Source organism: Bos indicus x Bos taurus, chromosome 7 (assembly GCF_003369695.1).
Source record: "Bos indicus x Bos taurus breed Angus x Brahman F1 hybrid chromosome 7, Bos_hybrid_MaternalHap_v2.0, whole genome shotgun sequence".
Classification (NCBI taxonomy): domain Eukaryota; kingdom Metazoa; phylum Chordata; class Mammalia; order Artiodactyla; family Bovidae; genus Bos; species Bos indicus x Bos taurus.
Genome location: NC_040082.1, coordinates 40,840,814 through 40,850,455, shown reverse-complemented (window position 1 = coordinate 40,850,455; position 9,642 = coordinate 40,840,814).

The following is a 9,642-nucleotide window of genomic DNA, read 5'->3' as shown; positions in this document are numbered from 1 at the left end:
AAAAAATTAATAATTTAATTGTAGTGATGGGAATTATACACCATTCTCTGAGCTCCCTCTTTGTGAAGCATCCCAGAGATGCCTCATACAGACAAGCACCTGAAGCAAGAGGAAGGAACATTTTCTATATTTTAAGTGGATCTGGCCACTTGAGCATCTTTGATTGGAGGGCAGGCAAAAGAACAGGAGTCTGAGAGCAAAAACGGTCCCACTAGAAATCAGAAGGTTGAAAGGAAATTGGTAGGGAAAAAAATCACACTTGTTCCCTCTGTGCTGGTGGATATTTCTGGGACTTGTGCCAACCTACTTACTTATTTTAACCCTGAATGGCATAGGTGTGACACAAGTTCATTGATTTTTGGATTCATTTAAAATTCCCTGATAGCTCAGTTGGTAAAGAATCTGCCCACAATTCAGGAGACCCTAGTTCGATTCCTGGGTTGGGAAGATCCGCTGGAGAAGAGATAGGCTACCCACTCCAGTATTCTTAGGTTTCCCTGGTGGCTCAGCTGGTAAAGAATCTGCCTGCAATGCGGGAGACCTGGGTTCAATCCCTGGGTTGGGAAGATCCCCTGGAGAAGGGAATGGCTACCCACTCCAGTATTCTGGCCTGGAGAATTCCAGGGACTGTATAGAACATGGGGTCACAAAGAGTCAGATACGACTGAACAACTTTCACTTTCAAAAGTATGAACTCTGAATTCAGTCTTCACAAGCTGTGGGACCTTTGGCTTCAATTTTTCATCTGTAAATAGAACTAATAAGACAACTTATCTAACAGGGTTGTTGTGATGGTCAGTGATACGATGTCCTTATAGCACTTATAGCCCAATATCTGAGACTTTCTGCAAGGGCTCAAAAGTTTTAGATATAATAGTGAATATTATTTCTGCAAGTCAGTATTAGGGATTATGTAACTAGAGGCCAAGCTAAAGTTTATTAAAGTATTGAAGGGGTTATTTCTTTGTAAATTTAATCTAGGAAGGAAGAGTTTCTTGAAACAATGTGCTGTTTAAGGCAGTGATGTAACATGATTGCAATGGTTAATCAACTCAGAACAGTTTTCAAGTCCCCTCAGGTGTCTTAGAAACCTTGAAATCACATTATTTCTAGTTAGTTATCCAAGTGTACCTTCTGCTAAACATTCTGCTAACAGAATTTTGAATTACTGCAAGTTTTAAAATACCAGTTTATTAAGTATTGTCTAAAGCAGATGTGTGCTTAAATGGACCTTTACATATTTTAAACAAATTGTGGTTTCAGTGTACAGTAGAATTGGTAGCTTAGACTGTATTAAAATGATGAAGATTTGAATTAAACTCTTCTGGGTTTTATTCATGTAAATGCCATAGTATGAAGAGCCATGGAATTATTTGTAAGTATCTTATATCTCCTTTATTCTACAGTAAACCCATAGAGATAAGTGATTGCTCACTTATCTTTTTGTCACGCACATACTATTATAGCTTGGTAGATAGTATAGAGTAAATGCTCAATAAATGTTGAATGAATTATGGCCCAGAGTTTGTGTGAACAAGTATTTGTTAGTCTGGTCAAGGGGAAGATGGTGAAACAGAGCATTTAACCTCAGCCTACTTTTATCTCCTGCAAAGATGAAAAGATCCTTGGGTTCACTGTGTGTTATGTATTTCTTTTGTGTTTTTCTGACAACACATAGGATGGTAAGTATTCAGTATACACTTAATTGGATCAAAGTAAATAGAAGGAGGGAAAAGTAAACAGAGGGAAAAGTAAAATGGGCTACTATTGTTCTTAAATGAGGAAAACAATTTCCCTGGTTTTAGCCTCTCAATAAAATTTTTTGAGCCTTCCCAACTTTGTAGCTCAGCTGCTAAAGAATCCGCCTGCCATGCAGGAGACCTGGGTTCGATCCCTGCGTTGGGAAGATCCCTTGGAGCAGGGAATTGATGCCCACTCCAATATTTTGGCCTGGAGAATTCCATGGTCTGCATAGTCTATGGGGTTGCAAAGAGTCGGACATGACTGAGTGACTTTCTATATATACTATAGATTTTGGTGCATGGTAACACAAGTTGATTGCCCATGGAAAACTGGTCATGAAGGGTTTCATCTCTCTTTTTCCACAAAGAATATTTAATAAGGTCACCTTTTGACACACAGTTTGAATTTTATAGCTAGCCAGACCATTTTCTCAGTCCTTGCACTCCGCTAAGGAAGGACCCTAGAGCAGTTACCTGGGTAATCGTACCAAGCTTCTCCTCAAATGCAGATAGGGAAGAGCTTTGAGGGAAACATTTGCCACCCTTCTAAACAGAGGTTCCTCTACCTGTAAAGCATAATGAAGCTATAAGCTCAGCTTCAGAGGCCAGGCTGGCACTAACTCTGGAACACGTAACTTCATTGTCCATCTCTAGGTAATGTGTTGGTTTGCCCAGGCATCGCAAAGCTTTGTAGCTAGGGATCTGAGGAACTGATAGAAGAAGGACTTAAAGAAGAATTAATGAGAGAGAAGGGTGATTCATGGAGTGGAGTTGTTTTTGCTGATTAGAACGGTTGATTTTCAGTGGTTTTAAGGAGGGATACCAGACTATTTCCACAAGAAAAACCATAGTCGGTGTAAAAGACAGGCCATTTCGTTCATTAAAAAAAAAAAAAAAAAACAGTAGAAGCAGAGAACCTTAGAAGTCAGGCTTTTAGGATGTTAGTGTCTCCCACCAACAATTAGGTGAGCATAAAGACGCTCCCAAATTGGGGTACCAACAGCTGAGAGTATCCAGCCTCTTGAGCAGGACAAAGCTCACCAGCCAGTGTAGGCTTCATGACAGCTGCAAAAGCAATGGCTACATAAACTTTCTCAAGGGTGGGGGGGGCGGGGAGAAAGCAGAATGTGAGAGACGTTTTTGCAGTAAGAAAAACATAATAAATCCAAGAGCTACACATTGCCTGGGGATTTTTATGACCATAGCCAGGCATGAAGGAATGACTGAACTTAACTAAAGCTGTTAATTACCTGGGTGAGATCAAAAGCCCAAGTAAGGGAATATATTTATGATGCACCTTACAGGATATGCTTCAACTTTTTACTTTTTTTCATTAATTGGTTTGATTAAATAGATTTAAAGAGCCTGGGCAGAGCCCTTTAAATCATATTCCATATTGATCTAATGAAATAGTCAATAAATTTACTAACATAGCTCCTTTCCTTTACAGTCTGAAGGGAAATGCTTCACTGAATGGTTATAATTCAGCTCCAAACCTCACTGCCATTCCCACAGTGACTCATCGAGAGCAGGAGGATGCTGGGAAAATCTTTTAGGCCATTTGGAGGAGTGCTTGAATAAGTGGTTTAACACCTGTTCACAGACTACTCACCACCCTCTGACCCTCATCCACCAAGCCCTTTGGTATTTCATGGAAGACTTTATTGGAGCTGGCCAGTGTTGGGTGCCTTGTGAATTCTATGCATAATTTAGCAAATTTACCAATGTTTGCCACCATGTGTTCTAGCCCTGACTCTGGGACTTCAAGACTCCAGCCATATTTTAGAGCCTTTGACTTTCATTTGTCCATCCAGTTCTGTAAATATTGACAAATGAGGCTCTTAAATACAGTAAAATGGGCTCAGATGAATAACAAATCTATAGTGAAGATGCCTAAGTCTCTCAGTAAACCTCAAACAAATCCTGGGAAAGTTTCCTAAAGTAGTTTCTTTGTGTCCCTTTCCCACCTCCTAGGGCAGGGCAGAGAACCTGGATGAGAGACATGGATAAAGGGATATTTTATGAAATCTTTTAGACACTGACATTTCATGAATTTCTTCTTTTGAGTGAGGAATGGAGCAAGATTTTGCACTTGCCTTATTGTTATTAATCCCAAAGTTAGGCCTACAAGCAGTGTCCTTGGGGACACAGTTTCCCTGGGCTTGGGGTGTCAAGTCAGCACAGAGGTGACAAAATTAACTTTGGAAGTCCCTTAATGCACCCATACAGGACAGTGTTACTAGTTTTTGTGCCTAAAATCCTGCAAGTAATTTTTGTGTACCTTCAAGTATGAGAACCACTGTGAGGAGGAACAGAGTAGGTGTGCAGCTCTGAGGAATTCAAACCAACCTGTCTTTAAAATCACCATCAAAACCTTAGTATGACTGGGGGATGAGCTGGCATTCCCAAAATGACCCTGACAGCCTACAGGCTTTAGTCAACCCTGTTTTTATATTGAGCCTTTCTAACCTTAATGCAGTGTTACAGATTGATTATGATTGCTAAGCTTAAACTAGGAAGCGGAGTCACATCTCGGAGGACGGGGGCAGGGGAGAGTGGGTGGGTTTAGTCTCCCAAACTTGCAAGCCTGCGCTAAATTAGACCTTGATGCAGCTTCACTGTACTCAAGAAAGCAATGGAATTCTTGGGCAAACCAGGGCAGTTTGTGGATATAAAATGACTTTAAAAATTAAATGCTGTAGTGAATTCAAATGTTCAAACTCAGAGTTCCTCAGAGTGGAGGAGAAATCCCTATAATAGAGGCCTTTCTCTCTCCTTTCACTTCTCCCCCTCCATCTTATTGTATCTTCAATTATCTGGGTAATTTGGTCCTGAGGGCATAAATTCCTTTATAACTCAAATCCATTATGCAGAGAAGAGTCATCAGGAAATTACTCAGATTGCATCCCTGATGGTGTGAAGGTTTTGGAGCAGATCCGGCATCCCATTAGCAAAGCACTGCTCTTGAATTCAGATTTGAGCCTGGAGGCTGGACATCCATGCTCTTCCCTTCGCCCCTCTTTGTTTCAGCAAGGGCCGCCTGTAGGGAAGTCCCGTGCTGGTGCTGGCTGGCGGCAGCTTCTCTCCATCCGAGGCCACGGCTGCTGCCAGCTTCCCTTGGCTGGCGTAGACACCTTCTCTCCAGGCCAGGGAGAGCCGCTGCCAGGCGGGCAGACGTATGCTTTCATCATGTCTCACCATCTCCTGGAGCCAGGCACCCAGGCCTTTTAATTCCTGTAAAACTCGGGTCTTTCTGGTGGAGAGCTGGTTTTCATATCTGTGGCCTGACGGGGATCGTCCTTGTGCTGCTGCTGGTGGTCTGTGAGCAGCCTGCCTTTGAGCTGACAGGCCCTCAACCAAAATGCAAACATATTCAAGTTCAATTTTGGAAGAGGACATTCTAAGTCTGGCAACCTCTGTCATCTGGCTTCATTCTTTCTAGATTTCTGGTTTACTAGGGATATTCAGTTTGGTTTTATTATTTGTGTATACAGGTTTTCCCTCTCCCCCCGCCCCCACCCCTGCTCACCCCTGCAAAGTGACGACTTTGAGGAAGGCAGCATGTAGAAGGATCTTAGATTATGGTTCAGGCAGACCTGTGTCTATTGCTCTTTGTGTCTTCCCTCACAATTAAGTAAATACTGTAAGAGAGAATTTTGTGTATTTCAATCTCTGCTGTGTCCCCAGTGTCTGGCATTGTGCCAGGCACATAGTAGGTGATCCATGAGGAATTAAAGTGCACGAGGAAAAGAATGGGCTAGCATGCTGTGCTCTAATTAGCAGCTTTGTGATTTTAGGAAGAATTCTTTTAAATGCCATTTTTCATTTTGTCACCTGCAAAATGGTCATGAAATGTGTAAGACCATAGAGAAAGTACCTGGCTAGTGCTGTGTTCAACAAATGGTAGGGTTTCCCTCTTCCATTTGTCAACCGTAGAGTGAACTCTTCAAGGACAAACACCTAGTTTGATTCTCCATTTCCCAGGCCTAGCACTGCTCCTGCACAGAGTGGGTGTTCCATAACGACTTGTTGAATGAATCTAGTCCTCCATGGGAAGCGGGTGCTTGGGGATCAGTGAAGTTGACTACTGAGGACAGGCCTAGAAAAGTTACCTTTCTATTGTGTCTCATTCTGGTATCTGTTTCTATGTGAGGGAAATGAATAGAGAATTCTCTCCAGATCATCTGGATCTATGGATTATGTGATGATTTGAAAAGGAATTTTTTACTGAAATTTCTTCTTTTCAGTCAAAAAAGACCACTCATAGGATAAAGGCCAGGCCTTGCAGTGATTTGCTGACCACACTCTACATATTTTGGAAGTTTGATACTTTATGTGTAATTTCTTGCACATTTGTAATGTTAGGTCACGTGACCCATTCCGTGAGTTAACACACCTGCTACTGTTACACCCATTTGACAAGGAAGAAAAGTAGAGGCAGGACATGGAGATTTGCCAAAGTCAGACACTTATTTAGTGGTGCTAAGTTAGAAACTGCATTTCCTCACCCCAAACTCGCCTCACTAGAGCATGTAGCTTCTGTGAGTATTGAGCTGAAAGGAGGATACAGGTGTTTTGCACTCCTGTTCCCTTTGTCAATGTTACTTATTTGCAAAATCTTGCCTTTTTTTCTGTTACTTGACCCAAGGTCTGTATCTGCCACACCACTTACAAATTGCTCCAATCTCTATTTTTGTTGTTATGCCTGACATATAGTCACTTTCTCAGCTTGCAGCTCAATTAATCATGCTCGTGTAATTTTGAAGGGAACTTTTGTGTTCGTTTAAATTTGGAAGGTGTTGAAGAATCACTTACAGCTTTCAGCACTACTTTCTCCAGATATGACCCAGCTGAGAATGTCTATTTGATTTACTGTGTTAAGTTGTGTCTATTTCGTTTTTCAAGAGGGGCTAGCCTTATTAATTTTATTCTATTTGGGGGAATAATTAATTTTATTCTATTTTATGGAATCTATATTATTTATAATTTATTTATATTTATAATTCATTTATTTATAATTTTATTCTATTTGGGGGAATAATTAATTTTACTCTATTTTGGGCTTCCCTTGTGGCTCAGCTGGTAAAGAATCCACTTGCAATGCAGGAGACCTGGGTTCGATCCCTGGGTTGGGAAGATCCCCTGGAGAAGAGAAAGGGTACTCACTCCTGTATTCTTACCTGGAGAATTCCATGGACTGACTCATGGGTTGCAAAGAGTTGGAAACAACTGAATGACTTTCATTTTCAATTTTGGGAAAAAAGAGAAGAATATATTTATTCCTATATCAGAAGATATTCCTATGCTGGTAATTCAAGGCCAAATTTTTTTTGTTAACCTCTGATAAAATAACATGTAAACTGAATGCAAATCAAGTGTGACCTAAGACTTATTATATTATTGACAATTCTGGTCCCATCCAAAGCCACAGAAGATAATAAATTAAGTACTTCTTCACGTAGTATTGGTGATGTTCAATGCAAACTCTTTTGAAGATGAAATGGAACATTTTTATGAAGAGGGATGAATGAAATACAATAAGCTACTGTGGAGATAATTACTAGAATGGAGGTAAAATAGGTACCTCGGTGATTCTTCTCTAGTGTTGCCATAGGTATGGTCATTTAGATGCAGCATGATGCCTCAAGCTATAGAATGCTAGCTCAAGGGTACCAAAGTGTAGACAATTCTATACTCAGTTCATATGTTTATTCTTCATTCCATTGGACTAACAACTTCCACATCAAGAATGTGTTTTCATGACTTAGTATAGACCCTACAGTGGTGTTTGAGGTCCTCGCTTTAACTAGTGCCCTCCCAACCTCATCTTGCTTTGCTCACTGCACTCTCTCTCCAGTGGCTTTCTTTCTTCTTACTTCAGCACATCAAGCTTGTTTTCATCATAGGGTTTGTGCCAGTCCTTCTCTATGGAATAATTTTAATCCAGATCTTCACAAAGTTCAGTGGTTCTTGAACAGAGGTAGGGCTTATTTTGTTTTCTGGGGGAAATTTGGCAGTGTCTGGAGAGATATTTTATAGTTCTGACTTGGATGTAGGGTTGCTACTGGTATCTAGTGGACAGACACCAGGGATACTGATGAACATCTTACAATGCACAGGATAATCCCTCACAACAAAGAATTATCTAGTCCAAAATGTCACCAATGCTGAGGCTGAGAAACCCTGAGTTATAGCTAATCTTTCTCAACATTCAAATGTCACTTCTGTCTTAGACAGGGGTCTTCCCCATCACCTTCTCTAAAGCAACTACACTCTCTCCCGTTACTTTTTTTCCCCCCTCAGCTCCAGGCTTTATCTGAAATTTTCTTTGTGTGTTTTTTTACTTGATTCTTATCTGCTTTTTCTCTTTAAACTATTAATATACACTACTCTGGAGTGAGGCCCTTGTGCTTCTTGTATACCACTGTCTCCTCAAAGCTCAGAATAGTGTCTGTCATTTAGCTGATGCTCAGTACACGTTCCTTGGAAAGAGGGAGGGAAGAAGGGAGGTAAGGATGAAGGAGGAAAGAGGAAGGAAGGAAGGTTGGTTGGATGGATGGAAGGATGGATGGATTATGATTATGAATAAATACTGAAAAAACTCAAGGACATAAAAATCACTCCCCATTGTAATGATATATACCAAAAATTCCTAATTGACACACTGACTGTCACATGTCATGAGTACTGGTGATAATAGTTCCTGGTGAATTGTGTAAGTATGTACTATTAATGGTCATTAGTGTAACACTTAATTTTTGGAAGAAGCTCACCAGGTCCATAACCCCAGTTTCCAGTCTGAAGGAATCATGGGCTTCATTAGTTTGTTAGCAGCACAGCTGGAATCTTGGGGACTGATTCTGGGATCTAACGTTAATATGAGTATTAATGTTTGTCACTGGGACAATCTGAGATTCTTTTTTTTTTTTTTTCATTTTATTCTTCCAATTTTATTTTATTTTTAAACTTTACATAATTGTATTAGTTTTGCCAAATATCAAAATGAATCCGCCACAGGTATACATGTGTTCCCCATCCCGAACCCTCCTCCCTCCTCCCTCCCCATACCATCCCTCTGGGCCGTCCCAGTGCTCCAGCCCCAAGCATCCAGCATCATGCATCGAACCTGGACTGGCAACTCGTTTCCTACATGATATTTCACATGTTTCATTGCCATTCTCCCAAATCTTCCCACCCTCTCCCTCTCCCACAGAGTCCATAAGACTGTTCTATACATGAGTGTCTCTTTTGCTGTCTCGTACACCGGGTTATTGTTACCATCTTTCTAAATCCCATATATATGCGTTAGTATACTGTATTTATGTTTTTCCTTCTGGCTTACTTCACTCTGTATAATAGGCTCCAGTTTCATCCACCTCATTAGAACTGATTCAAATGTATTCTTTTTAATGGCTGAGTAATACTCCATTGTGTATATGTACCACAGCTTTCTTATCCATTCATCTGCTGATGGACATCTAGGTTGCTTCCATGTCTTGGCTATTATAAACAGTGCTGCGATGAACATTGGGGTACACGTGTCTCTTTCCCTTCTGGTTTCCTCAGTGTGTATGCCCAGCAGTGGGGTTGCTGGATCATAAGGCAGTTCTATTTCCAGTTTTTTAAGGAATCTCCACACTGTTCTCCATAGTGGCTGTACTAGTTTGCATTCCCACCAACAGTGTAAGAGGGTTCCCTTTTCTCCACACCCTCTCCAGCATTTATTATTTGTAGACTTTTTGGATCGCAGCCAATCTGACTGGTGTGAAATGGTACCTCATAGTGGTTTTGATTTGCATTTCTCTGATAATGAGTGATGTTGAGCATCTTTTCATGTGTTTGTTAGCCATCTGTATGTCTTTTTTGGAGAAATGTCTATTTAGTTCTTTGGCCCATTTTT